The sequence below is a fragment of the Mustela lutreola genome, chromosome 6, assembly GCF_030435805.1.
Source record: "Mustela lutreola isolate mMusLut2 chromosome 6, mMusLut2.pri, whole genome shotgun sequence".
NCBI lineage: Eukaryota > Metazoa > Chordata > Mammalia > Carnivora > Mustelidae > Mustela > Mustela lutreola.
In genome coordinates, this window is record NC_081295.1 from 68437704 (window position 1) to 68463791 (window position 26088).

Below are 26088 nucleotides of genomic sequence, written 5' to 3' on the forward strand. Positions count from 1 at the left end.
AAGGCTGACTTCTTGGAGGAAATTTCCTAGAAACCCCAGATTGTAACAATTTCTCTGTTTCATCTCTTTTTTTTTTTTCTTTAATTTCAATTAGCCAACATGTAGTACCTCTTTAGTTTCAGATGTAGTGTTCAAGGATTCATCAGTTATGTGTAACACCCAGCGCTCATCACATCGCATGCCCTCCTTAATGCCCACCGCCCAGTTACCCCACTCTGTTTCATTTCTTATAAACTAAAAGCGTTGTCCTGCATGCTACTACTTGGAAAGCATTATTCTTTAATCCATAAAGTAGATGTAAGCTCTTGGTAGTAAAAATGTTTCAAATAATGAACCAAATCCTAATATGTAAATATAATTGCACAGATATATATACACACACACACACACACACATATATATAGTATGTGTGTATGTGTATGTGAAAGAAAACAGTCAAATATCTTTATAATTAGAGTGGTTCTTCACATTTGGTGTCTGAGATTTAAAGCGCACTCACTGGGGCTAGTCAACGAAGTTTCTCCCAAAGCGAGAAGTGGGACAATTCATGATTTAGAAGCTGTTGGACTTCTTTTGCCAGAAATCAACAGTCTTTACTTAAATAAAAGATGTAAATTTTTTTATTAGAATAGGCTTGAATCTCTATGATATTTTAGCTCAGACCCAAAGTGCGCAATTTTCAAACTTTTGTACACAAAAGCAACTTGTCTCCATGAGATTGTAGAAGATGTTAGAGTCTTGGAACTGAGACACCCTGGGTTTCCTATGATCTCATTCATCATACAGGACAGGAAATTGAGGCCCAGTGAGATTGAGCGAACTCCCCAAGGTCATGCAACTTGAGTTAAGACCTTACAACTTCTCCATCTCACTTCAGCAGCTCGCTATTTCAACTCTATTGTAAAAACCAAAATACTGAGATTAGTCTACCCCTATATGATACCTATCTGGCTTCTACTCTTGCATCTCCCATGCAGAAGCCCAGTTCAAAAAAAATACGATCAAGCCCACTGGTTCTATAAGCTCCCAAGCTTGTTTTCTGTAAGCCAAGCTATGATATCTACTAAATACTAAAATGTCTTACAGATAGACAGCCACAAAAGTTCTTCAAAGTTCTAAGCCAAATAATAGATGTTTAATCTGCACATTGTGGAGGAACAAAATAGGAAAATAGGTCAAGTCGCCATAGACCAAACTAGACAATAAGAAAAAATGTCCTGTGTGTTTGAGGACTGAGAGTAGGCTCCAAACACCCTCTCTTGATCCTCTTCTAGTTTTACCAAGAGTGTCTTGGAAACAAGTGTGATTTAGAATGAAACGCAACCAGTTTCTGATAATTCTTTCAACTGCTCTATTTCCTTGGACACATTTTCAAAGTATTTAAATAAACCCCCACATGCAAATTATGTTCCCGGAAAAGAAAGCCTTCGCTGGCAAGTTGGCATTCAGTTTTTGCGGCCATGGCATAGATACACAATGTATTTTTAACATTCTTGTTTTGTTCTTGTCCTAACTGACACTAGCAATTTGAGAAATGTCGAGGGCGTTACTGAATATAAATTTGAGGAAAAACAGCTCTTCCAACTATATTGTTAGGAGTAGGATGAATATTCAATCAAAGATGATTCAAAAAGTTTGGATGATGTATGTGGCCATATACCTTCCTGAAAACAGACACTTCCCATGATTCTCTCCTCATGATGTGGTATCCACAAGAATCACACTGCAATTTGCAGCCAATTGTGTTCTGAATGATAGAAATCTGCCCCACACTCATTTAGAAGTTCTTTTTATAGATTTATTGAATTTCAGAGCTAGAGATGATAGATGAACTATCACATTTTGGAGGGTTTTGAGGACAAAACTACTTGCCTGAAGTCATAGACTATGTTCTAGCTTTATTTAAAAACCCAGATTCTGAACCCTTAGCTGAGAAACCATCTCCCAATTCTTAAAAATGATTAACACCATGTCTCATGCTCAGGTTTTCTCTCATGCTTATATTTAGTCATTCTTTCTTAAATTCATTCCTGTCCCCCGCTTCCTTTCATAAATATATATTTAATCACATGCCAAACATTATGATGAGCTCTAGAATACATGGTCCATGGCTCAAAGAACAGGTTGTTTACAGACAAGACTTGACATAGTAACCGATGGTTCTAAACTCTTAAACTGGTTTACATGGTCCTCTACAATCTGACCCCTAGCTACCCGTCATCTTCCTCTTTGCTCCAAACTTACTAGATTTTGGGGGCTCACTGAATGGGTTTCTCCCACCTGTGCCATCCCATACGGCCACTTCCTGGAAGGTTGTTTCTCCCCCACCCTCCTCATTTGGCTGGTGCCACCTCATCCTTCAGGTTTTAGTCTAAATACCTGTTCGAAGGGAATTCTTCGAACCATAAGACTGGACTAAGTCTTCCTGATAATATGCAAATGTTTGCATAATGCCTCTCTTCCTTTCTTGACTTGTGGGTTCAATAAGAATAGTTATAAATAAATAATATATCCTTTCTTTTCTTTTTTTGAGAGAGAGAGAGCACACACACATGCATGCAGAGGGACAGAGGGAATGAGAGAGAAAGAATCTTTTTTTTTTTTTTAAGATTTTATTTATTTATTTGAAAGATAGAGATCACAGAGAAGCAGGCAGAGAGAGAGAGAGGAAGGGAAACAGGCTCCCTGCTGAGCAGAGAGCCCGATGCGGGTCTCGATTCCAGGACCCCGAGATCATGACCTGAGCCGAAGGCAGAGGCTTAACCCACGGAGCCACCCAGGCGCCCCAGAGAGAATCTTTAAGCAGGTTCCACACTGAGCACAGAACTCACTGCAGAGCTGGATCTCACAACCCTGAGACCATAACCTGAGCTGAAATCAAGAGTTAATGCTGAACTAACATATTCGTTCTTATATCCCCATTTATCCAGCTCAGGGATTGGCACCCAGTATAACTTCAGTCCATACCTACTGAATAGAAGAATTTGTTTAGCATATAATAGAAGCACAAATGTAGTCAATTCAATTCAGTGGGTGAATTGTACGTCTTTTGAAGGCTTTGGCTGAATCTCATAAAATCAAGTAGATACATGTCCTACCAAATTTCCCATCTTCTGTTCTGGTAAAAACAAAAACCAGTAAGTAAGACCAGTATTGATTTCTACTACCAATGCCACAATTTATTTTAATAAATTTTTTTTTATATAAATGTGGATGACAACCTGATCTTAACTAATAATGGTCTTTATCTCACTTTATATGGACATTCACGTTTTGCCTCCGAAATATCAATGTCATTAGTCTCATCTCACCTTGTATGAATGTCAGTGCTGCCTCAGAAATGTTCGGTTTTGAAGCTCCCCAAGGATCATATCATTTCTCAATTTGAAACATGCCTGGTGTCAAAAATTTCTGAGAAGGGAATATGAACATGCCCTAAGGTACTATTTTGTGTTTGTGAAAATTGTTCCATTAATGCTAGCTCTTTTTTTGCACTACTCTCCTTGATTAAATTTTTTCCCTACCGAGAACAACAAAAGTAAGATGTACAGAATTTTAGAACCCCAAAACTCCAGTAATAAGACCACTCAACATGGGCTGTCACTGGAACCGATGTTGTCCTGGATCCTTAATATAAGAGATCGTCTTAAGGCTCCATTTTTAAAGTTGTAGGATTGGTGAGGGGACATAATCTTGCCAAACTCCTGAAGATGGAGGGAGAAAAGGTCCCTTGAGGCCAAGATTTTGTCCTGTGTCACATAGCAAGTTTATGGCTGCTCTATGTCAAGAAAACAGTCATTTGGTTCCTTGTTTAGTGTTCCCTGGCCCCTACCAAATTATACCATTCAAAAAGCAAGGTGGAAATATAAAAAGTAGAACCTCAATGACCTGGAAAGTAAAGGGAATTCTATGATAGCCTCATTCCTTGTGTTTTCACAGGAGCACACTTCTGCACCCTAAGCATGACCCCCAGGCCTCAAATGTTAGGAACCAAGCAGGAACACCACTCCTGTGGATCAACTGTGGACCAAGAGATTCATGAGCAACGTGACAATGACGGGAACCTGGGAGCCAGGGGGTGCAGATGTGATCCTAGACCCCGGAAGAGCACAGAGTGGGTGGGTCTAGAAGGAACTTAGGAAGAAAGACTTCAAACATTTCTGAGATAACACTATCATTATCCCAGCCTGAGCCCCAGAAGCTAAAATTAGGACAAAAAGAAATGTGTAGCTAAGAAGAGTCCCATCCAAGGAGCTCCCAAAACGGTCAGCTTTAACAATGAATACATGAAACATGGAAGAAAGACTTTTAGCAGGACAGATAATAAATTTGCAAAGCCTTGTTTTGAAAATGTGGGAAGAATAGTACTGAATGTCTCTGTGTTTAGGAAGGGATTTTAGCTGGTAAAAAAAAAAAAAAAGAAAGAAAGAAAGAAAAAAAGAAAGAATTATTTTTAAAAATCTATGTATTTTCTTGAGGTAATGGGGACATGTGGGTGAGAGGTGAGAACTCTTCCACTTTCTAAAAACAAGAGTCATCTTGGAGCTAAAAGAGAGAGAATGGAAAACGCCAAAAAAAGACCTGAAGTCTAATATAACATATTTCTAATATAACAGAAACACCATTAAGTGTCTGTAAATGAACCCAAGCCCCTGCTGACACACAATAAGAGAGCAAGCAATAAATGTTACTGCCCAACCACTAAAAATGGCTAAGAAAGGATGAACACCCGAATTTCACGCAGGAGTAATGACTACAAAACAAAACGTATTTCAGGGGAACAAAATCGCACCTGTTAAGTTCACTTTTCTCTTAGGGAGGTAACCCACAAACAAGGGAAGTGATTTCATGAACACTCTGGGTGGATTGGCTCCAATGCTTTACAGCTTAGTGGATTATTAGTCAAGGGAAGTCTCGGTGCTAACCAACCAATCACTGTGGAGGGAGATCCCGGGGCATCTTACAGGGCTCTGTTCTCAGCTCTGTCATTTTCCACATTCCTATTGGAGGATGCAGGGATGAAGGTAGCAAATTTTCATTTGCTACAAAGTCAGTCAAGTGAGAGAGAATAAATTATTCTCGGCAGAGGAGAAATATGGCCTAGAGCAAAACAAAAATGTCTAGTGGCTTCATTGGCTGAAGTGACTGGTAAATTCAGCACTCCCCAAAAGGTGTTCATGCCTCCTTCACAGATACAGCAACCCTGACTGAGGGAGACAGAAGCCTACCCTGTGCTACTCTGACCAGGCATTCCTAGGAGTTGTGCTCAATTCTGGGAGCCATGCCGTGCAAGAGAGTAAATTCAAAAGACAGACAACTCCAGTGAGGAATAGAGACATTGCTCAAAATTATATTAAAGAATCTGAGAATTTTTAACCTCAAGAGTGGGCTTCAGTAGGATGTGATCACCGACTTCAGATAGGCTTGCCACATGGAAAACGGATTATTGCTCTAGGGGACCCAAAGTTCAAAACCTCAAGGACATAAATTTTGGTTCCACGTAAGCAAGTTCTCCAAGGAAGAGAATCATATTGCCTCCTTCTATCTCAGAGCAGGCCACTGAACAAATCCCCAACTCGATGTAAAGTATCCTTAAACTATGAGTCAGGTTTTGAGCACCAATTAAGAAGGATGGTAGAGAATCATATCTCAGTGAAACCAACAACTGAAAAAATGTTGCTGAAAGAAAAGATTGTGTCCTTTTTTTCTTTTCATATGAATATACTCCACTGAGTTAGTATAAAGACATGAAACAAAAGTGCTACTGAAAAGTGGGCAAAGTTAAAAAAAAATACTAGTCTTTAAAAAAGTGCTTATGTTCTTAGGGTTCAACTGTATATACCCTCGATATGGGAACTAAAAATGTGAAGTGTGACCTGTACCAGACCATTGGGGAAGAACGGGATGGTTACTGACCATGGTGTTTGTCAACCCATTTCAACGACACACAAAACCAAAGGTTTTAATCTACAAAAACGTGAGTTCAATAAACCCTTCACCCTAACTCCCTCTACACATAACTCTGAGTTATCTACACTAAATCATATTTAGATTTTGGCAGGCAAACTTCTTGGAAATAAAATCATTTTCAAAAGCCCTGATTTTTCTATTAATCTCAAGGCATGAATGGAATTTTTTTAATGTCAGCCGAAAGTCCACAGTGGGAACTTAAGAGCAACCCACACATTTCCTTTCAATGTATATATTAGAAGGGCTCTATGAATAAAAGCATAATCTAAAAAATTCAAAAAGGGTGAATTTAAAAAAAAAAAACATAGAGGAATGAAAACAAAAAAGAATCTGCTCTATTGCTCACACTTTCAAAATGAGACAACAAAAAAGCCATTTATTTAACACGCAACGGTCTATCAAAGAATGTTTGCCCAGGAGGTATTTCTCACCTCCCTGTCAATTCTTAAAAGAAAAATCCAAGCTCCGCCATCTTGTCCTATCTTGACATGTTTTCAGATTGTGAAAAATGACACAGGGAAACGAGAGCAGCCTTAACTGTTATTTTGTGACGGTCCAGCGGATTTAGTAATTCTTGGTGGAAAACATTAGTGAAGATCCATTAGATAAAGAACAGATTGCCTCATTTCTGCTGCCTCAGGATAGGACCGCAATCAACTGACCATATTTCCTAGGAAGACAGGGAAATACCTGGGCAGAGCCTCTTCTCCTGGCAGTGTTTTCAGATGTCCAGAGAAGTCTCTGAGGCGTTCTGGTTGGCTAACAACGGCGCTAGTCTACAGGGCGGGGTGTGCAGACATGGGTCATTACAGATTGGCTTACACCTACAGAGCAGAACTATCCACAATCCCAGATACGTTGTGTGTGCTCACAGACATGTTCTGTGGTAGCCAGAAATTAAGGGAGATAAATTTTATGGGATGAATGTGTGTCTTCTGGAATGACTAAATTTAGAATTTTCCACAAATATTATCAAAGTTACACGATCTGCACTACTGCTCCCCAATTAAGAGTAAGTTTTGTGTTTCTTTGTTTGAATGATATTGCCCTTCATCTTTTTTATTTTTTTAGCAGAATGAGCCAATAATGATAAAAATACAATAATTACCTCTCTGCATACTATATATTACTAATTACAGTAACAATGATGCTTCCAAGATATGTTAGTGAGGTAGTGGTTCCTAAACGCCAGTCCGGACTGGTGGAAAATTTTTCCCAGAACATGCCAAAGTTTTTACCAGTAAATTACAAAATAAGAAAAATGAGAAGAATGCAGTGGTTGATTAAAACAACGGAACTTACTCCATTTACAAGTTTGTCATTTATTCTGATATTGTGCCATGCTTATTCTCTTGGTATTAAAGAAACATCCCTCTAGGACTAGAACGACCATGAGAGGGTGGGTAAGATATGCTACTGTTTTGTTGCCTGAGGTCTCATACAGCCATAGGGTGACATGTCTGGAAGCCAGGCAAACCGACATGCCCCACTGTACCTCAGTGTCCCCATCTGAAAAATGGAGACTGAGGAAAGCACTCTCCCCGGGGGTGTGAAAAGTCATGCGTTCCTATTGTGCTGTTCTCCAGGAATGCCTGACATAGAGGACGTTCCATATAAGAACGACTAAAGATATTCGTGTGTTTCCAAATCCTGCAGCCAGTGAATGGCAGAGCCAGGATTCCAACCTGTACAGTTGGGCTGTGTCTAGACCCTTTACCTGCACGCACCACTGCTTTAGAGTCACGCTGATTCACACCATTAAACGCAAAACGAGTGTGAGAGGCAACCACTAGGTTAAGGCATAACCAGTTTCAAAACTATCCGGGATGGAAGCAGTCAGCCATGGAAACGGGTAGTTGCCTTGTTAGCAACTAAAAAACTAAACATATCATCTGGATGGGAGGAAAAGAAGGGAACCAGGTGGGCTGTGCTCCCCAGGGGTCCCAGCACTCCTGCAGCTGTTGTGTGGGGTTAAGAGGCTTAAAATAAAAGCCCGCACAATTGTCAGCCTGACCTAGCCCTGTCTCAGGCCCTGCAGGAGACAACATGTTCGTAGAAGGAATATGCATCAGCTGGTTTTTAAGAACTCTAGATTTAGCATTAGTCATTGCTTTGCTTCTAAATGTTCTAAGTTTTCCAAAGAAGCTGTGCTTCTCAAAAGCATACACACACACAGCATTTTCAATCATCATCAAGGCTCCATTTATAAGAAGAGTAAGGAAGCATGTTCCCATCAATACAGAAGGAAGGAAAAAGAGAGATTTTGAGGTTTTCTGCCATCCTCTCTTACTTCGGCAGCTAACTGAAAGAAAAAATGATGGAAGCCTTATAGGCTCCTGGTCCCCCATCTTGCTCTGTTTTGTCCATTACTTGCATTTCATTAGCTCAATGTAAACATCCCTGCTCTTGTTGCTGCCAGGTTAGGAAAAACTATTTAGCCTTCCAGGAAATCACCAGCACTTTGTACTTGTATCTTGATGAGTGAAAATTTGATGGAAGAATGAACCAGCGGGACTGAGCGAGTGTTTGGGGACCCATTACATGTTGCTATTTCTACAGTTGATCATGCCGGAGAATTTTGCCAATTAGCACGGCCTTCTCAAAGCACCCCACATCAGGAGAGCTGGCTGGCTCGTGTCCTCTCCTGAAGCCTCAAACTCTAAATCCAGCTCAGGTCTTTCATCGCTTGTCACAGTCTTGTAAACAACTCCAACCAGCTGCAAAGGTTTTCCTTCTTTTGCCGGTAACCTTGTTTCCCCGTACATGGAAAACACGAGAGACGACATTTTGTTCGGGACTTCTTTTTTCATTAGTTTCTCTGACCAGAGAACCATTGTTACTGAAACAGATGTGGTGGGGTCCAAGAATAGCTCTCAGCTGTCAAAGGCAAAATAAGAAACTGTGCCCAGACCACGCAGAACAAATGACTACAACGAGGGGGTGCTCGAGACCAAACAAGAGAACGAGTTAGCACTTCATGTTAGCAAGCTATGTGTTTGCACAGCCTGGACATGCCCAACAGGGCTCCTGCATTCCCCTCTCTTATGAACAACCAACACAGAGGGCAGGTACAGAGTGAGTGTGAAGCCTGCCCCTCCCCAAATGAGAACACAGAGATTCACACTCAGGAACCATAGTCTAGCCAACTCACCAACTGGAACTCAAAGTCCCTCTCCCACACTCTTACCCAGTCTGTAATATTAGGCAGGTAACTCCACGTAATCTAGTTTCATGTTTAGAATGACAACTAGATTTTTTTTCGGGGGGTCAGGGGGAGTCAGTAAACATAAAGTATAAATGCAACATGGGTTTATCAGAGTTGTATGCTAGTCATCATTTTAACAACAGGCTCTCTGAGGAGAAAAGTCCTAATTGTAGTACTTTCCAGTTTCCAAGGTATAAGCATTCCCATGATGATCGATTTCAAGCTGTCAACATGACATCCCCAAGCAAAGAGATGGGAAGAGATGAGTAGTGTCATATGGTCATATAGTGATACACAAACACACACAGGAAGAAACACCAAGAGCATCAGTAATTGAGAGTTGTAGTAAAATAATTACCAAGTTATGATAGGAGTATTTATTGCCTTTGTTCACAATTCATGCAATGGTACATTTCCATGATTGTTGGTAATGACTGTGCTTGACAACGGTTCCCAAGATTCCTGAAAATTTAACAACAGGCTCTCGTCTGCCAGTCGAAGCCAGCTCTGCGGCATTGCAGGCCACCATCACCATAAGAACAGCTATTTTTTTAAGACTTTTTAAAACATTTATTTATTTTAGAGAGAGAGAAAGCAAGCAAGAAGGGGAAGGGGCACAGGGAGAGAGAATCCTGAAGAAAACTTCACGCTGAGCAGGGAGCTCAATGAAGGGCTCGATCCAAGGACCCTGAGACCATGCCCTGAGCTGGAATCAGGAGGCAGCCCCTTAACTGACTGAGCCACCTGGGCCCTCCTGCATGGCCAGTGAATACTGTTCCATTCAGACTGCAGTCCTCAGTCTCGCAGGATCAACATTATCTAAGAGCTTGTCGACCCCCACCCCCCACAGTCCTGACTCAGAATCTGCATGTAACAGAATCCCTAAGTGGTTCTCGGGGCACAGTAAAGTTTGAGAAGAACTGAGCTAACAAACAGCTTGAATGGATGCTAATTTAGGGAAATAAATATATATATACACACAGATATATAATTTATTATAATTAAAAATTAGTGACTATATCCTTAGAGCATCACTTTTTTAACTGCTAGAATCAAGAAAAAAAAAATTTTAAGAAAACCTCCAATAATCGAGATGCTTCAAGACAGCTGCAAAATCCATAACGTCCCAAGACTTTTGTTTGAGTAATTCTGGATAAAATGTGTGTTGGCATTCCTGCAGCTTTGGGAGTCAGAGATTCTGCTGCTCAAACTTTTGAGTTCAAATCCCAGCTTTCTGCCAAGTTTGCCAGCAAAGGAACAGTGTAAAAATTATTAAACCTCTCTATATCTCAAATTCCTCATCTATATAATGGGGGGATCTTACTAGTAACTACCTCCTTAAGTGGTTGTAAAGAACAGTGAGATTCAATTGTTTTCCCTCGCACCTGGCATCCAGTAAATGCCCAGTAAACCTGAGTAACTAGTACTATTTCCTAGAGGCAAAGAATTCCAAACTATTTTATATGTATCAACCCTAAAATATGTTTAAAAAGAAAGACATGCTTTCCTTGGTATGCCATCTAAAAATTCTGATTTTGATCAGAAACTTTTATACTGTCCTTAGTCCCTAAGATTTATAAGCAAAGAGAGCAATGAAAATTACTTCTAAAATATGTCCAAATTTCAGAGTGATTTGTCCTAACTCAGGGAGTCCCCTGGGGTACTTCTGGGAAAGGGTCTTTAAAAAGACTCAAAGTGGGGTACCTGGGTGGCTCAATGGGTTAAAGCCTCTGCCTTTGGCTCAGGTCATGATCCCAGGGTCCTGGGATCAAGCCCCACATTGGGCTTTCTGCTCTGTGGGGAGCCTGCTTTCTCCTCTCTCTCTTTGCCTGCCTCTCTGCCTACTTGTGATCTCTGGCAAATAAATAAATAAAATATTTTTAATTAATTAATTAATTTAAAAAAATAAAAGATACTCAAAGAAGAGAAGGCCTCTTCTGCTCAACTCTTGTGGAGGCACTGCCTAGAACTCTGTGTGACAGTGACCTCAGGGGCATCCAAGATGGCAGAGAGAACAATGGAAGGAACCCAAACAGTGGGGATGCCAGGAGCTCCTGCGTCCAAACCTGAACAACTGGACCAGTGCCAGTTAAGGACTTCTGTCCTTTGTGATAACAAATAGTCCTTAATGTTGAAGTGAGGTGAGTTTACTCTTCTTTCATTCACAGGGACACATCCAATCTCTTGCAAATCTCTTTAGGTTAAACTGAGGCTTGAACTGGTAGCAGTTTGTGACAGCCAGGCTTCACAACACCCGTGGGTTTCAGGTCGGCTTTTTTTTTCTTTTTCTCTTCCCTTCTTTTCTCCTCCTCTCTCCTTTTTCTTAGCTAAGCTCACAGTAAGTTTGACCATTTCAAATTTTTCAGACAGTCAACACTACCTATTTGTGTATGCAACATGTCCAATGGTATGATTGCAGCCAAAAATGTCCCCAGGAAGCTGTAGACAGCCAAAGAGGCATTCAATTCCAAATTTTGTGCTTTTGAGTAGATTTTCTCTAAGTAACCATAGGGGAGACAGCAACTATGGTATAAAATTACACCAACACAAATCCAAAAAATTACTCAATTATGAAAGAAAAATAATACCATTAAACTGGCTGTTTGGTATCGTGTAGGGAAGAAAAAAATTGATTTATTTTCTAACTTTTGCTATATCCAGCCAATATTGTTGGTATAACCAAACCTATTTTCCCCCCTGAAATATGCAACTCCTGGAAAATGTATTCAGCAATGACTTACAAAAATAAGTTAAATCAAAAGAGATCTGATCAGGAAAAAAGAAATTACTACAAGTGATTTCAATGCAGGGAATTGGTTACACAAGTGCTAGAGAACCTAAGAAACCAAACTTGTGATAGTGAGGAGCATAGTTACAAAAAGGAAGTCATTGCCATGCTGGGCTGGATACACAAAGGGAAAAGACGCTAGTGGAAAAACCATTATTGTTCAGAAAAAACTGGGGTGCCTGGGTGGCTCAGTGGGTTGAGCTTCTGCCTTCGGCTCAAGTCATGATCTCAGGGTCCTGGGATGGAGCTCCACATAGGGCTTTCTGCTCAGAAGGGAGCCTGCCTCCCCTTCTCTCTCTCTCTGCCTGCTTCTCTGCCTACTTGTGATCTCTCTCTGTCAAATAAATAAAATCTTTTTAAAATTTTAAAAAAAGAAAGAAAGAAAGAAAGAAAGAGCAAGCTGGATCAAGTAAGTCTGGTGGAAGCCAGCGCCACAGGGGAATCATTGCTAAGATACCACCAGGGGCCCAGAGCAGGCTAAGAAATACCTACTCTTCTCTCTTTTGCCAGCCTCCAATCCCCCACCAGAGGCTCCCACTGATCAAAGCCAGCCAGAAGCCAGATATCATGGAAACCTGGGAACTACAGCCTACAAGAATCAAGATCAAAGCTGAGTACTAGAAGAGTAAGCCATGGGTCCAAGAACAATGGACCAAGGATCCTCCCAAGGGCTTCAACTCCTTGTAAAGAAACTAGTAGTTTAATTTATTATTGCGTTTTCTCTCAATTCACTTAAAAGTGTTTCAGAGGAACATGAGGGTCAAAGATACTTTTATTCTACTTTAGTGGGTCTTCCAATCAACATACATAAGAATTAGTTAAACTTAAAGATGATAAGGACTACTCTAACTCTTTAAAAAGAAACTTCAGTACTGAGACCATTTTAATTCAGACACCAACTTCCAAGTTGGTAGATGGGCTTGAAAATGAAATATGGGCAGAAAATGGGCAGACATAGGGCACAACTGAAAACATACATCTACCCACCCACTCTCATGTTAAGCCAAAAGAAGAAGGAGGAGGAGGGAAAAGAGAAAACCGGAAGGAAAGAAGGAAGGGAGGGAGGAGGGAGGGAACTGCATTCAAATCAGAAATATTTTAACTACTATACGAGTCACAACATGGATATCAGTAATGACCATTTAGCCTTCGAGCATTTTGTCTTGGAAAAACACCTATTCATCTTCTAGAGCCTAACCGTGTTTCTATTAGCTGGGTTGAAACAACTGGCTACAAATAGTGTTTTACATCTTTGAAAGACATAACTCTTCCCTTTCCTACATGATATTTGTCTTAAAATGAAGTAACACATTTTCTGAAGATTTAGGAGTTTTATTCTACCCATTTTTCTATCCCTCAGGGTGAGTTTGCTGGCTTACGGACCTAGCCAAGATTGAAAGATTCCAGTCTGATTCTTAATTTCAGACTGTGTAAAGTCCCACTTTAATTGAAATTGAAATCCCACAATTATATTAGAAGAGTACTTTCTCAATGAAATTTTTTTGGAAGGTTATCTTTTTCTAAGTTGTATAACTAGGAAATGAAACGGATCATCAAGAAAATTCCTTAGGTCTTGTGCATGGCCCATCAAGGAAATGTTTAGGTCATATATCAGTTCACTTTTTCCTTTTTTGCCACCCCCTTTTTGTATTAAGTGATTTTTATCTACAAAACAAGATGACCCAGGGCACTACAAAATGATTATAAGTTGATATTAAAAAGTAGGAAAGAGGAAATTTTAAACAAGATGAGTGTAGGTGTTTGAATACCAATTACTTGAATAAGGCATATACTTTTTACCCTACATAAAAAATCAACAAGGTGTGTTAAAAAAATATATATATATCTTCTGTATTTAGTGAGTGTTTGGAAATGAAATGAAAATATTAAACTTTATAAAGTGTTTGGTTGGTTGCATTAGATGGGTACCACCACTTCATGAGATGGACTGATGAAACACCTTTATTGCTGTCAGAACTCAATACAACAGTTCTCATCAAGCAGAAAACACCACAGAAGTATTGTTTGGCAAGAATTTAAAGTCATGTTTCATATCAGTAGAAATTATGCCTAAGGGCTTGTGTGTGTATGTGTAGACTATCTATTAGCTCCAAAGACGTGTTGGCTTTACCCTGAGAAGACACTCAAAACCAGGATATTGAAATACTCGAATGTTCATGAGAATATTAATATGGATGACTCCCAACAAGAATGAAAAAAGGAATAATGTCCAGGCTTCCCATTACATCCAGCACACTTTTCTAGAAAAGCACATACTTTAAGCTATTTATTTGTCTGTCCCCTCTACTAAACTTTAAATTCCTTCAAATTAGGGGTTGTATCTTTCAATCTCAACCCCTCATGCTAGCATACTCCACGACATGTTGGGAATTTTAACCACGGTTTTGAAATAATGAGATGACAAAATAAAAGTATTATGTTTACTTGCATTAAAATCTTTTATAAATGTAATTGGAAGTGAATAATACTATGGAATCTAATCCTCAAATTTGGCCTAAAACACTGGTCTCTTAAGGTAGTATTAATATTTACTCTATTTGCTTAAGGAATTGTCACAGTGTTATTGATATTGGTCATGCAAATTAGCCCCCTGGATAACTGCACAAGCTTTGAGCTTGCTTTGTTCAAGCAAATAATTAAATATATGAATTTGGACAAAGTCATTACTTAAATTTCTTATCTCAGTTTATAAATCAGTAAGATTTGTGACTTGTAACAAGACATTTAGCAACACTTAGTAAATCATAGTAATTGCTCAGTGCAGATCATTGTTATTTATAATTTATAAGAAATTCAAACTTTTTTTTAAAGAAATTCAAACTTGGGACGCCTGGGTGGTTCAGTTGGTTAAGCAGCTGCCTTCGGCTCAGGTCATGATCCCAGCGTCCTGGGATCGAGTCCCACATCGGGCTCCTTGCTCCTCAGGGAGCCTGCTTCTCCCTCTGCCTCTGCCTGCCATTCTGTCTGCCTGTGCTTGCTCTCTCGCCCTCTCTCTCTGATAAATAAATAAAATCTTAAAAAAAAAAAAAGAAAAAAAAAAGAAATTCAAACTTTAGGGCACCTGGGTGGCGCAGTGGGTTAAGTCGCTGCCTTCGGCTCAGGTCATGATCTCAGGGTCCTGGGATCGAGTCCCACATCGGGCTCTCTGCTCAGCAGGGAGCCTGTTTCCTCCTCTCTCTCTGCCTGCCTCTCTGCCTACTTGTGATCTCTCTTGGTCAAATAAATAAATAAAATCTTTAAAAAAAAAAAAAAAGAAGAAATTCAAACTTTAAATTGTACAACATAAAGATACTAATATTACTATAAATTTTTATCAAGAAATTTGGGCTAAATGATTAAATTGTCATTTTAAATGCTATTTCTATCTTCTTTGAGTTTTAATTTTGTAAAGATTTACACATTACATTTCTTGAAGCAAAAATTTATCACATTACACATGCTGTGAAGAATTTCTTAATGGTTCTTAAAGATAAAAATAAAAAGCAAAAAAAAAAAAAAAAAAAAAAGTACTAGAGTGCCCAGTGGTTTGGGTACTTTTTTTTTCCTTTCTTTTTTAAATTAATTTTTTATTTTTTTATAAACATGTATTTTTATCCCCAGGGGTACAGGTCTGTGAATCGCCAGGTTTACACACTTCACAGCACTCACCAAAGCACATACCCTCCCCAATGTCCATAACCCCACCCCCCCTTCTCCCAAACCCCCTCCCCCCAGCAACCCTCAGTTTGTTTTGTAAGATTAAGAGTCACTTATGGTTTGTCTCCCTCCCAATCCCATCTTGTTTCATTGATTCTTCTCCTACCCACTTAAGCCCCCATGTTGCATCACCACTTCCTCATATCAGGGAGATCATATGATAGTTGACTTTCTCTGCTTGACTTATTTTGCTAAGCATGATACGCTCTAGTTCCATCCATGTTGTCGCAAATGGCAAGATTTCATTTCTTTTGATGGCTGCATAGTATTCCATTGTGTATATATACCACATCTTCTTGATCCATTCATCTGTTGATGGACATCTAGGTTCTTTCCATAGTTTGGCTATTGTGGACATTGCTGCTATAAACATTCAGGTGCATGTGCCCCTTTGGATCACTACGTTTGTATCTTTAGGGTAAATACCCAGTAGTGCAATTGCTGGGTCATAGGGCAGTTCTATTTTCAACATTTTGAGGAACCTCCATGCTGTTTTCCAGAGTGGCTGCACAGCTTGCATTCCCACCAACAGTGTAGGAGGGTTCCCCTTTCTCCGCATCCTTGTCAGCATCTGTCATTTCCTGACTTGTTGATTTTAGCCATTCTGACTGGTGTGAGGGGATATCTCATTGTGGTTTTGATTTGTATTTCCCTGATGGTTTGGGTACTTTTTACCCGGACGTCAAATTTGCTAAAGTTATTCGATTATTTCAAGAAGAAAATTTTCTTAACTAGAAAAACAGATTTCCCTACAAAATATAGTTCTAGATCCAGAACTATATAGTTATAGATAGATAGATAGATATAGTTTTAGATCCAGAGTCTTCTTTCTGGATCTTCAAGGTTATCCAATTACATAGTGGAAATTCTGATAGACTTTTTCCCCACCACTCTTTAAACTATTAAATGCATAGGCATAGGAAGTAAGCTGGATAGTCTCTATACGAGAGCTTCAATTGCCAAGTCGATAATCCTTGCCTGCCCACCAAAATGCCCTTGTAAGGAAATGGCCTGGCTTCCATCTGCTATGTGAGTGTCTGATCTTAGTGGCCTGGGTATCATGAGATACTCTAATCAACCCAGTAAATATATTAAGAGAGCCCCTGCCCCAAGGATAACCCAAGGATAGCCAGTGATATCTGATGTGGCCTAGACTTAAGAAAAGAAAAGACAGCTTGATCAATCAAACTCCCTTTCTCTGTGATTTTAAGTGAGAAATACCCACAGAGCCTTACTGCCAACTTTAACATAAATGCTGAAATGGCACCAGAACAGCAAGAATCATGACGAGCCAAAGCCATAAACCAGCCAAAGTAATGGCAGAGCTGAACATGTTAGCACTGAAAGAAAAAAAAGAAAGAAAGAAAGAAAAAAAAAAAGGAACAGCGTGGTTGCCCAGCAGGAGAATAGATCCTCCAATGAGGCTGTAAAACTCCTAGAAAGCCTAAGAAGAAAGTCCCAGAATCTGCCTTCTTTCCATTTCAGCTTTATTCAGTTCCAACCCACGTATATTCTTCCAGTAGCTTCCTAAAAGGAAAATAGCTTTGCTGCTTTCCTGGTAGTAAACATTGGACACTGTGAAACAAACAAAATCTTTAATATGATAAGCATTTTTTAAAAACCACTAATAGCCATTAGTCTTCTCTCTAGAAAATAGTATTCACATATGACTTTTCATAGCTGATTTGTAGCTTGCATTTTTTAAGTTAAATGACATGAACACATTTCCGTGATCATAAATATAGCTTTGTAGCATTACTTCTAATGGCTCACACTATGCCATTGTATCCATATACTGTAATGTCTAACAGAAATGCCTTCATGATAGACATTTATATTATCTCCAGTTTTGCTCTGTAATAAGTAATGTGGCGATAAATCTACCTCAGCATTCTAAATATCTTCTGCATGTATTTTTATTTAACTGTCCAATTATTTTCACTACTTAATATTTTTGAAGTAGAATTATTAGGACAAATAGTGTATGTTTTTATTTTTGAATCAGTAATCCTATTGGCAATTTTAATCTCATAGATACTCATTTTTCTAAACCATTGTTAAATGGTTTTCCAAGCAGATGGGTGAAAAATACTCTCTCATTCCTGTTTTAATTTGCTTTTCTCTGATTGGTATTTTTTGACACTTTGTATTTCTTTTTTTAAGATTTCGTTTATTTATTCGAGAAAGAGAGCACAAACAGGGAGGAGAGGGAGAAGCAGTTTCCCTGCCAGCAGGGGGGCTGACTGTGGAACTCAATCCCAGCACCCTGAGATCATGACCTGAGCCAAAGGCAGACCCTTAACCGACTGAGCCACCCAGGCTCCCTCTTTGTATTTCTCTTCTTGTAAGTACCTATTTATAAACTTCACCCACTTTACTATGAAATGTCGATTGTTTTCATTGACTTAAGGAGTTCTTTATACATCAAAATCATTAATATTTTGTCTAGTATATATGTTATGAATATTTCTCCAGTATGCGATTTGCCTTTTAAACTGCATAAAATACCTTTTGCTGTCAAATGTTTGAAATATTTTGTAGTCAGAGTTACCACCTTTTTACTTTATGATTCCTGGTTTTCTTGTCACACATAGAATGGCCTTCCCAAGAACAGAAAAATATTCATCCTAACTTTTTAAAGGATGTTTATGGAGTCATTTTTTATATTTATATATTTGATCCATCTAGAATTTATTTTGGTATGATTAAAGTAAATACTTAATTTCTTTTCCCTCAATTTGGAGAGTCAGACCAGCACCAATTTTTGACTAATATATTGCTTTTCCACTGGCTGATCCAAAATGCTACTTTTATCATGTACTAAACACCAGGAGAGATTAGAAAGACTATGGACATAGCAGCAAAGCAGTTTAGTGCTAGAATTAGAAAGACTTAATGTTCACACTGACTAACTGTAACTTTGGACAAGTTCCTAAATCGATCTAGGCCTCAGCTTCCTTGTCTAAAGTGTGGAGACAATAATGCCTCCTAAAACCACACAAGGATAAAGTGATACAAAGTGCGCCACACACTCAGCCAGATATCTGGCACAATGAACATTTCAGTAAAATTAGTTCCTAGCTGGACTTGGGATTATTATTAGATTTTCTTTTCAGTCCTATTAGTCCTGTGATAAGTATAATTATAGTACAATCCTGTAATGAGTGACTCTTAATTATTATGCTTCATACCTACTGAGGCAAGTGTTTTGCATTAATATTTTTCTTAGAATTATCTAAGCTTTATTAGAAGATTATTCGTTAGAAAATAGTTATCTCCCTTGAAGTAACTTGAGTGGTGTAGTTAAAACAATAATAATTATTTAATCTCTCTGAGCTACAGTTTAAGCACATATGAAAAGTATGGAATACCTACTCCTTAGAGCTTCAGGGAGGGCTGGATATGAGTGGCCCAATCCAGGGCCTGAAGCAGAGAAGAAGTTCAAGAATAAGTAGTATTATGGTGATTATCATCTTGATTATCATCTCTCATGATATTCAGGCAAATTATTACCACAACAGCTTTAGGTTTTGGAAAGTGACAAGCAGAACTCTGGATTGGTAATGATTACTGTGCAATCATCAATTCCAATTGTAAATGCAAACTGAACAAGACGAAAAGATTCCTGAAGTGCCTACAACATAGGATTAGTACTACTGGGGTGGACTTTGATACAATAATTAGAAAACCTTTGCTGGAGGAGGAGGAGGAAAGAGTGGGCAATTCAACTTTCATTACTCCACGGGGCCCAAGACAAAACAGAAACTTGGTTTGAAATTGCAAATATCTAGGTTGTATTTTGCAGAACTTGATGCAAGGGCATGTGTGTAAGGGTCTGGATGAGGGATGATGCGGAGAGCATTTGTTACTCCTTGAAATACCGTGTCTACAAGGTAAATAACTATGCACACTTTTAAGGATGTTTATGGACCCAAAATTGAAATGGCTTTGAGAAAACAGATTAATGGGTCATTTCCTAAGAGTAAGAAGACCTCTGGGAATAATGAAACTTGCTGGCCTCCTCCCCTTCCTTCCTTCTTTCTTTACTTCCTTCCTTTCCGACTTCCTCTCTCTTCCTTTCTTCTTTCCCTCACTCATCCATTCCTCTTACAATTCACTCTCTGTCATTAAAAAAAAAGAAAAGAAAGAAAATGTTTATTGTTCTCCTTTACCTCTGAGAGAAGGGAAAGGAAAGAATTTCAGAACTCTAGTCAAGATAAATATCAAATGTATTATTATTTTTAATGACTCTTCCAGGGGAGGGGAGTTCCTCATCCAAACCACCCACACAAAATACCTAAAGTACAGTATCTTCTCAGCGTGAGCGTAAATCTACTAGTCATAAAGTAAAAAAGCAGAAAGAAGAAACAAGTGCCAAACTCCACTTTCTCTCTCGTTCTTTCTTTCTTCTTTTTTCTTTCTTTCCTTCTTTCTTTTCTTCTTTTTTATTTTATTTTTTAATTTTTTATTCTTGCTAATGCCTTAAAACCAACGGATGTCAGATTTTAAGAGTTTAAAATACCTACCGTACGCTGGGTAATAGCCATCTGGGTAAGACTGAATGTGGCCAGCAGTCACCTTACCTTTCAGTTCTGAGGTTATGTTCACGACGAGATCTGCAGTTGGTATCACATTGCACAAGCTCCCGGAGCTTGGGGGAGAATAATGACACGAATCAATAATGCTGTCTGGGAAATGACTTAGAATAAAATATTACAGAAGGGCACGAACATCACCCAGGGGGAGACTTCAGTGTTGATTAAATATGGCTGCCTCAGCTCTCTTCCACGCAGTGACAGATGGGGTAGGAGTGCTTACTTTGGCTTTTGCTGCATTTTCCTGAACTAGGGTTACTCAGGTAGCATGAAAACAGGGCGGTGTATGCCAGCTCTTTTAGCTTCGCTGCATTTGGCTGCCCCCTGCAGGCCAAAACTACACACACAGGCAAAGAATTTCCCCACCGCTCTTCCAACAGAATCCACAGCTTACAGGAAGTTTGTCTCTGATGCTCTTCAAAGTATCCTTGCGAAAAGAAAGACATTTAACCAACACTTGCGCAGAGTTCTTTTCACCAATCTCCACATCCCAAAGAAAACAACAGTTCAGTTCACTGAAGTTAACAAAATAGGTTAAATAGCGGAGAAAAATTAACAAACTTCTCCAAATAAAAATGAGAATTTAAAAAGTAGCTAGATAAATATCAACTTCAAATCATACTTGAATGCACGAAAAAAGAATGAGCACAAATTTTCACTTCCAGTGTCAATAAATCACTGTTTCTTATTTCTTCCACATACAAGCTGTTTTAAAAGCATATCCTGCAATGTCATAATCAGGAAATCTAGTGTTTTCCTTCCATTTTATCAGACTCTACTCTGAACTTACCATGGTGCAAAGCTAAAACAAAAATCAACACCATTTATCCTACAATATCATATATCCTACCAATCCTTTATTTTGGCCTTTCACAGAGGCTAAATTAATTTTTTAAAACAAAACAACTTATTTTATTCATGGGAGTGAAAAATGTAGGTGGCAGAGGAATTAGCCTTCAGTAGTCTGGGCACCGAATTTCCTCTGTGTGTGAATGCTTGTGTCTCTGGGTTCCCTGTGATTGGAGACACAGGTCCAGAAATGCTCGCTGCCTACTCAGCTCTGTTATAAATTTGACTGAAACCATTAGCTAGAATGTAATGAATTCCATGTGTCAGTCTTACTTGGCATTAAAAAAAAAAAAGATGGGATTTTTAGAACACACAATAGTGATATACCCACTCTGGATTATATACATTTTGTTTGTCTGTTTTTGCAATGAGGATTCCTTCCATACATAGATTTTAAACAGTCAAATGGACATTTACCTATTAACTGTTTGTTACAAGTCCTGCTTTATAAATCTACACTTTCAGCCATTTTTTCCAGTATCTTACTCCATGGGAATTACTGAAGCAGGAAAACAGATTAACTTTTTCTGGCCACTGACACCTAGAAACTTCTTGTTGATAATTAGGTATACTCGAGACACTTCCCCAAATGTTGCATTCCTTGAAATTTTTATTTAAAAACAGAAAGTATTTTGTTCAATCAATCTAATTTGTAAGACCTCAAGCTTATTATGTGTTCTTGTACCACTCTTATGTCCTAGAAACAGTCTGTTTTGTTTCTTTTATCCAGTACCATAAATAAAAACTAAAGAAGAATCTCCCAGAACTCGTTTATGTGGAAGGATTTTAAATTTATATTCAATTGGCCACTCCCAAAGATTTTTAACTCAGATACTTAGGAAAAGATAGTAAGTTGTGTCTTTTAACAAAAAATCTTCTTTAAAATATAACTGTAGGGGTAACTGGGTGGCTCAGTGAGTTAAGCCTCTGCCTTCGGCTCAGGTCATGATCTCAGGGTCCTGGGATCGAGCTCTGCATCAGGCTCTTTGCTCAGCAGGGAGTCTGCTTCCCCCTCTCACTCTGCCTGCCTCTCTGCCTATTTGTGATCTCTCTCTGTCAAATAAATAAATAAAATCTTTTATAAATAAAATATAATTGTGCCCCTTTAAAATATATACATGCACATGGGCGCCTGGGTGGCTCAGTGGGTTAAGCCGCTGCCTTTGGCTCAGGTCATGATCTCAGAGTCCTGGGATCGAGTCCCACATCGGGCTCTTTGCTCAGCAGGGAGCCTGCTTCCTCCTCTCTCTCTCTGCCTGCCTCTCTGCCTACTTGTGATCTCTCTCTGTCAAATAAATAAATAAAATCTTAAAATATATATATATATATATATATATGCACAAATACAAGTAAGTACCGACCTCTCCTATACAACATACATTGTTTATTCTTGATTAGCAGAGATTTTGAAAGAAAACAGTATCAGAAATCCAAATTTGCATTATTTTAAGTTGAAAGAAAAATTAAAATGTGTTACATAATAACCTCAAAACACCAATCAAATCGTTAACACAATGACTCATAACTATAGGTAACAAACTAGCAAGTTGGAATATAAGACACTGAAAACCTCTATTCCTCATTCCTGAACAGTTAATTTTGCTATTGACACATGGTTGTCTTGTGAAGTAGGGTGACCTTCCTTTACACCAGCAGCCTTGATTCTGATAACTGTGTTTGGAATACAACAAGAGTATTTTCCCATACACTCATGAGTTTGGGGGAACAATATTTTTCTTTACAGACATTATCTAAATAATGACTTGAGGAGATATGCATGCTTCCTTACTGGAAGCCAGGAAGCATTATCATGGGAAAATGACAAAAGGGAAGAGCTTGGGCAGAGTGTACCCCCATCACCAGGGTGATCCAACAATCAGTGGACTGCCTGACCTTATAGAAGAGCAGCAATCCCAAGCTGGATGGCCTTGTGATTACAGTAGTACACTGGGTCATGGCCAACTGTATCCATTCCCTGGAGCTACCACACACACTGCATGGCTTAAAATGACAGAACTTTATTCTCCCACAGTTCTGGAGGTCAGAAGTCCAAAATCAAGGTGTCATTGGGGTCGTTCCTTCTGAGACTCCACAGAAGAATCTGTTCTATGCCTCCCTGCTAGCTTCTGGTGGCTACCAGTGACTCTTGGCATTCCTTGGCTTGTAGACACATTGCTCCAATCTCTGCCTCTGTCTTCACATTTCCTTCTCCCTTCTCTCTTACAGGGACACTTGTCATTGGATTTAGAACACACCCTAATCCACAATGACCTTCTCTTGAATTCTTTAACTTGATTTCTTCTGCAAAAAAACTTTTTCCAAGTAAGTTCAGATTCAAAGATTCTATGTAGACATATCTTCTTGGAAGGGTTGGGGGATGCGGGGAGGACACCATTCAATCCACTATACTCTCCAAGGTTAAATTTATATAACATATCACAGCTACTGGAAATCATGCCCACAAGGCCAAGGCAGCCCTCTGTCAACAAGTTTTCACCCCATTGAGTCACAGCCTCCATTGTCATTGTCATTTGCTGAATCAAAGGAGGGACCAGAACTTCATTTAAATCTTCACTGGAGGCATTCTTATGTAACGAATTCAATAGGATCTCTTTATGCTTCCTAAGTGTACATATCTAAAAATGAGCTGAAAAAAGTCAGTAGCCAGAGAAGCTTCCTAAGACTGATCCTGTGGCAGGTACCATGTGGAGTCTCTATGGAAACATGTCAAGAATTCCTGTGATTTTCTGATTCATTTATTTATTTATTTATTGCCTAGAATCTGCTTCTAATGCACCTCCATTAAAGTGGTAAATAGAAATCATTCTAATTGAGAAATCACATGTAGGCAAAATAAACAAAACAAAAACAAGAAGTGGTGCGCCTGGGTGGCTCAGTAGGTTGAGCCTCTGACTCTCGGTTTAGCTCAGGTCATGATCTCAGAATCCTCAGATGGGGCCCTAGTTCCAGGCTCCAAACTCAGTGGGTTGTCTGCGCACGGCTTCCTCCTCTCCCTCTGCCCCTCCCCAACAAAATAAATAAATAAATCTTTTAAAAAATTTTTACAAAACAAGGAGTGACCAAAGAAATCACATGTTTGATGGCTCATTAGATTTTTATCACTTGCACCTAAGATCAAAATTAGAGTCCTTACACACACCACGAAAATGAGCTAATAGGCTTGACCCAGTTTTTATTCCAGTGTAAAATAAAATTAATTCATGATGTTTACAGCTGTGGGTAGATGAAGAGTTTATACATGTTCGTAAGTGCACACACTCATCTATGCACCGCCCACGTATAATTCACAAATATTCATAGATTGGCTCTCGAAGAGTTTTGTTCTTATCAATTGACTTTGCAGTTCTGAGGTTCCCCCACCCCCCCCTTCTTTCTTTTTCCTCTTTTTTTTATTTTTTTAAATAAAGTTTTCTTTCAAGTCCTCTACTGTTACCGGGCTTCGGCCATCAAAGTCCCCTCGTAGCCATTTTCATTTACCTTGTGACTCTGACCCTTTGTGAAGCTGAGCATTTTCAGAGGTAAGCCGATCCAGCAGGTCCCCAAGGATGTTATTCTCATTTATTCACTCAGCCCTTTGAATGCAGCAGCCCTCACTTGGCAGCCGTTCAGCAGACCAAGATTCAAAGAGCACACAATCCTTTTTCTTCCAAGGGCCTTTCAAAACCTGGTCCAAGACTTGTCCAGGAGCTTTAATGGATGTCAGTCATTTAGCATGTTACATTTCATTCATGGCTGCCAGGGAACGTGATGAGTCGGGAAGGAATCAAAGAAAACGGGCAGACAATAGGGGTCAGGGATAATTTTCAGAGCCTTTTGTGACGTGACATTATAGAGGGCATTTTTGAGTTGCCATTACTCATGATGAGGGAGTTAAAATAGAGGAGTTAATGTACTTGTATTTAAAGCCCCACCAAAGCCTCCCAAACAGCTTTAGAGCCAGGATTTCAGGAAACTAGGGATCAGTATGAAACGTGGGTGCTCTGGATCAGAGACAGCTGCTCAGTGGGGCCTTCCTTGTCCCCCCAGGTGGGTGATGGAGGGATGGAGTCCCTTTTGTGCCATCTGCACGGACACCTCTGACAGCTGGCTCTCCTTTTCTGAACTTCAAAACGTCGGGGGACAGGCTCTGGGGACCAGCAATAAGACAGGGAAGCTCACTGACAGTCCCAGGAGGCAGAGAAGGGGGAATGGAGGCGAAAGCACAGGGCTGCGTGCCTCTGTACCTGCCAACTGGTGTGTCACAGACAAGCTAAAATTACTGACTGGTCAATTATCTGATTAAAAAGAGCCCTTCGTATGAGGTTCTTTTTTTTTTTTTTCAATCCAGACTGAAATCTAAACCTTCTAGAAAGTTACCAAAACTTTTTTTTTTTCTTTTTTCAACTTGGGCATAATCAGCAGTTATGGGGTGGGGGGAATGATATAAAGGTACAGAAAGAAACACTTTGTTACTGGCTATAGGCCATAAATTGTTCCGGGATTTTCTTTTTTTCTCTTCTCTCTCTCTCACTCTCTCTTTACCCCCTCTTGGGTCGGACAGCAATGTTATGAATTTACTTGAAACTACTGGCATCATATTTAATCTTTCTTATCTTCACACACACAGAGAGCTACCAGGCTGATTGTATTTTTAAATTAATAGAATCAATCGATTAAAAAAGGTACCAGTGTTCCCCAAAAGCAATTTATTTTTTATTAGTTTTACAATTGCATTGAAATCCTTTTAAATTATAGAGTTCATGAATTATACCTCTGTCAGGCAGCATCAGAACGTGTCTTTATGGCTCTTGGATTCCACAGAGGCTGTTGTGGTTTGAAAATAACAGAACAATGTGCTGCTGCTTCCCCAGCCAGTTAATGACTTACCCCATAGTTAAAGGCCCCAAACCACACAGGGCAAGCGGGCTGAGCCACCCGGGCCAGGGCTGCCTGGCTGGAGCTCA

General features: G+C 39.3%; 1 long non-coding RNA gene across 2 annotated transcripts in view; it reads right to left on the bottom strand.

The window, feature by feature from the left end:
• LOC131833783 (uncharacterized) overlaps window positions 1–26088 on the bottom strand; it is a 49305-nt gene that overhangs the window by 12225 nt on the left and 10992 nt on the right. The window contains exon 2 of one of the 2 annotated variants that reach the window (XR_009354631.1): window positions 20264–20331. This is a non-coding gene — a long non-coding RNA (uncharacterized LOC131833783). Of the gene's footprint in view, window positions 1–20263; window positions 22235–26088 lie in introns of those variants that run through there. The other variant, XR_009354630.1, reaches the window with a different exon arrangement.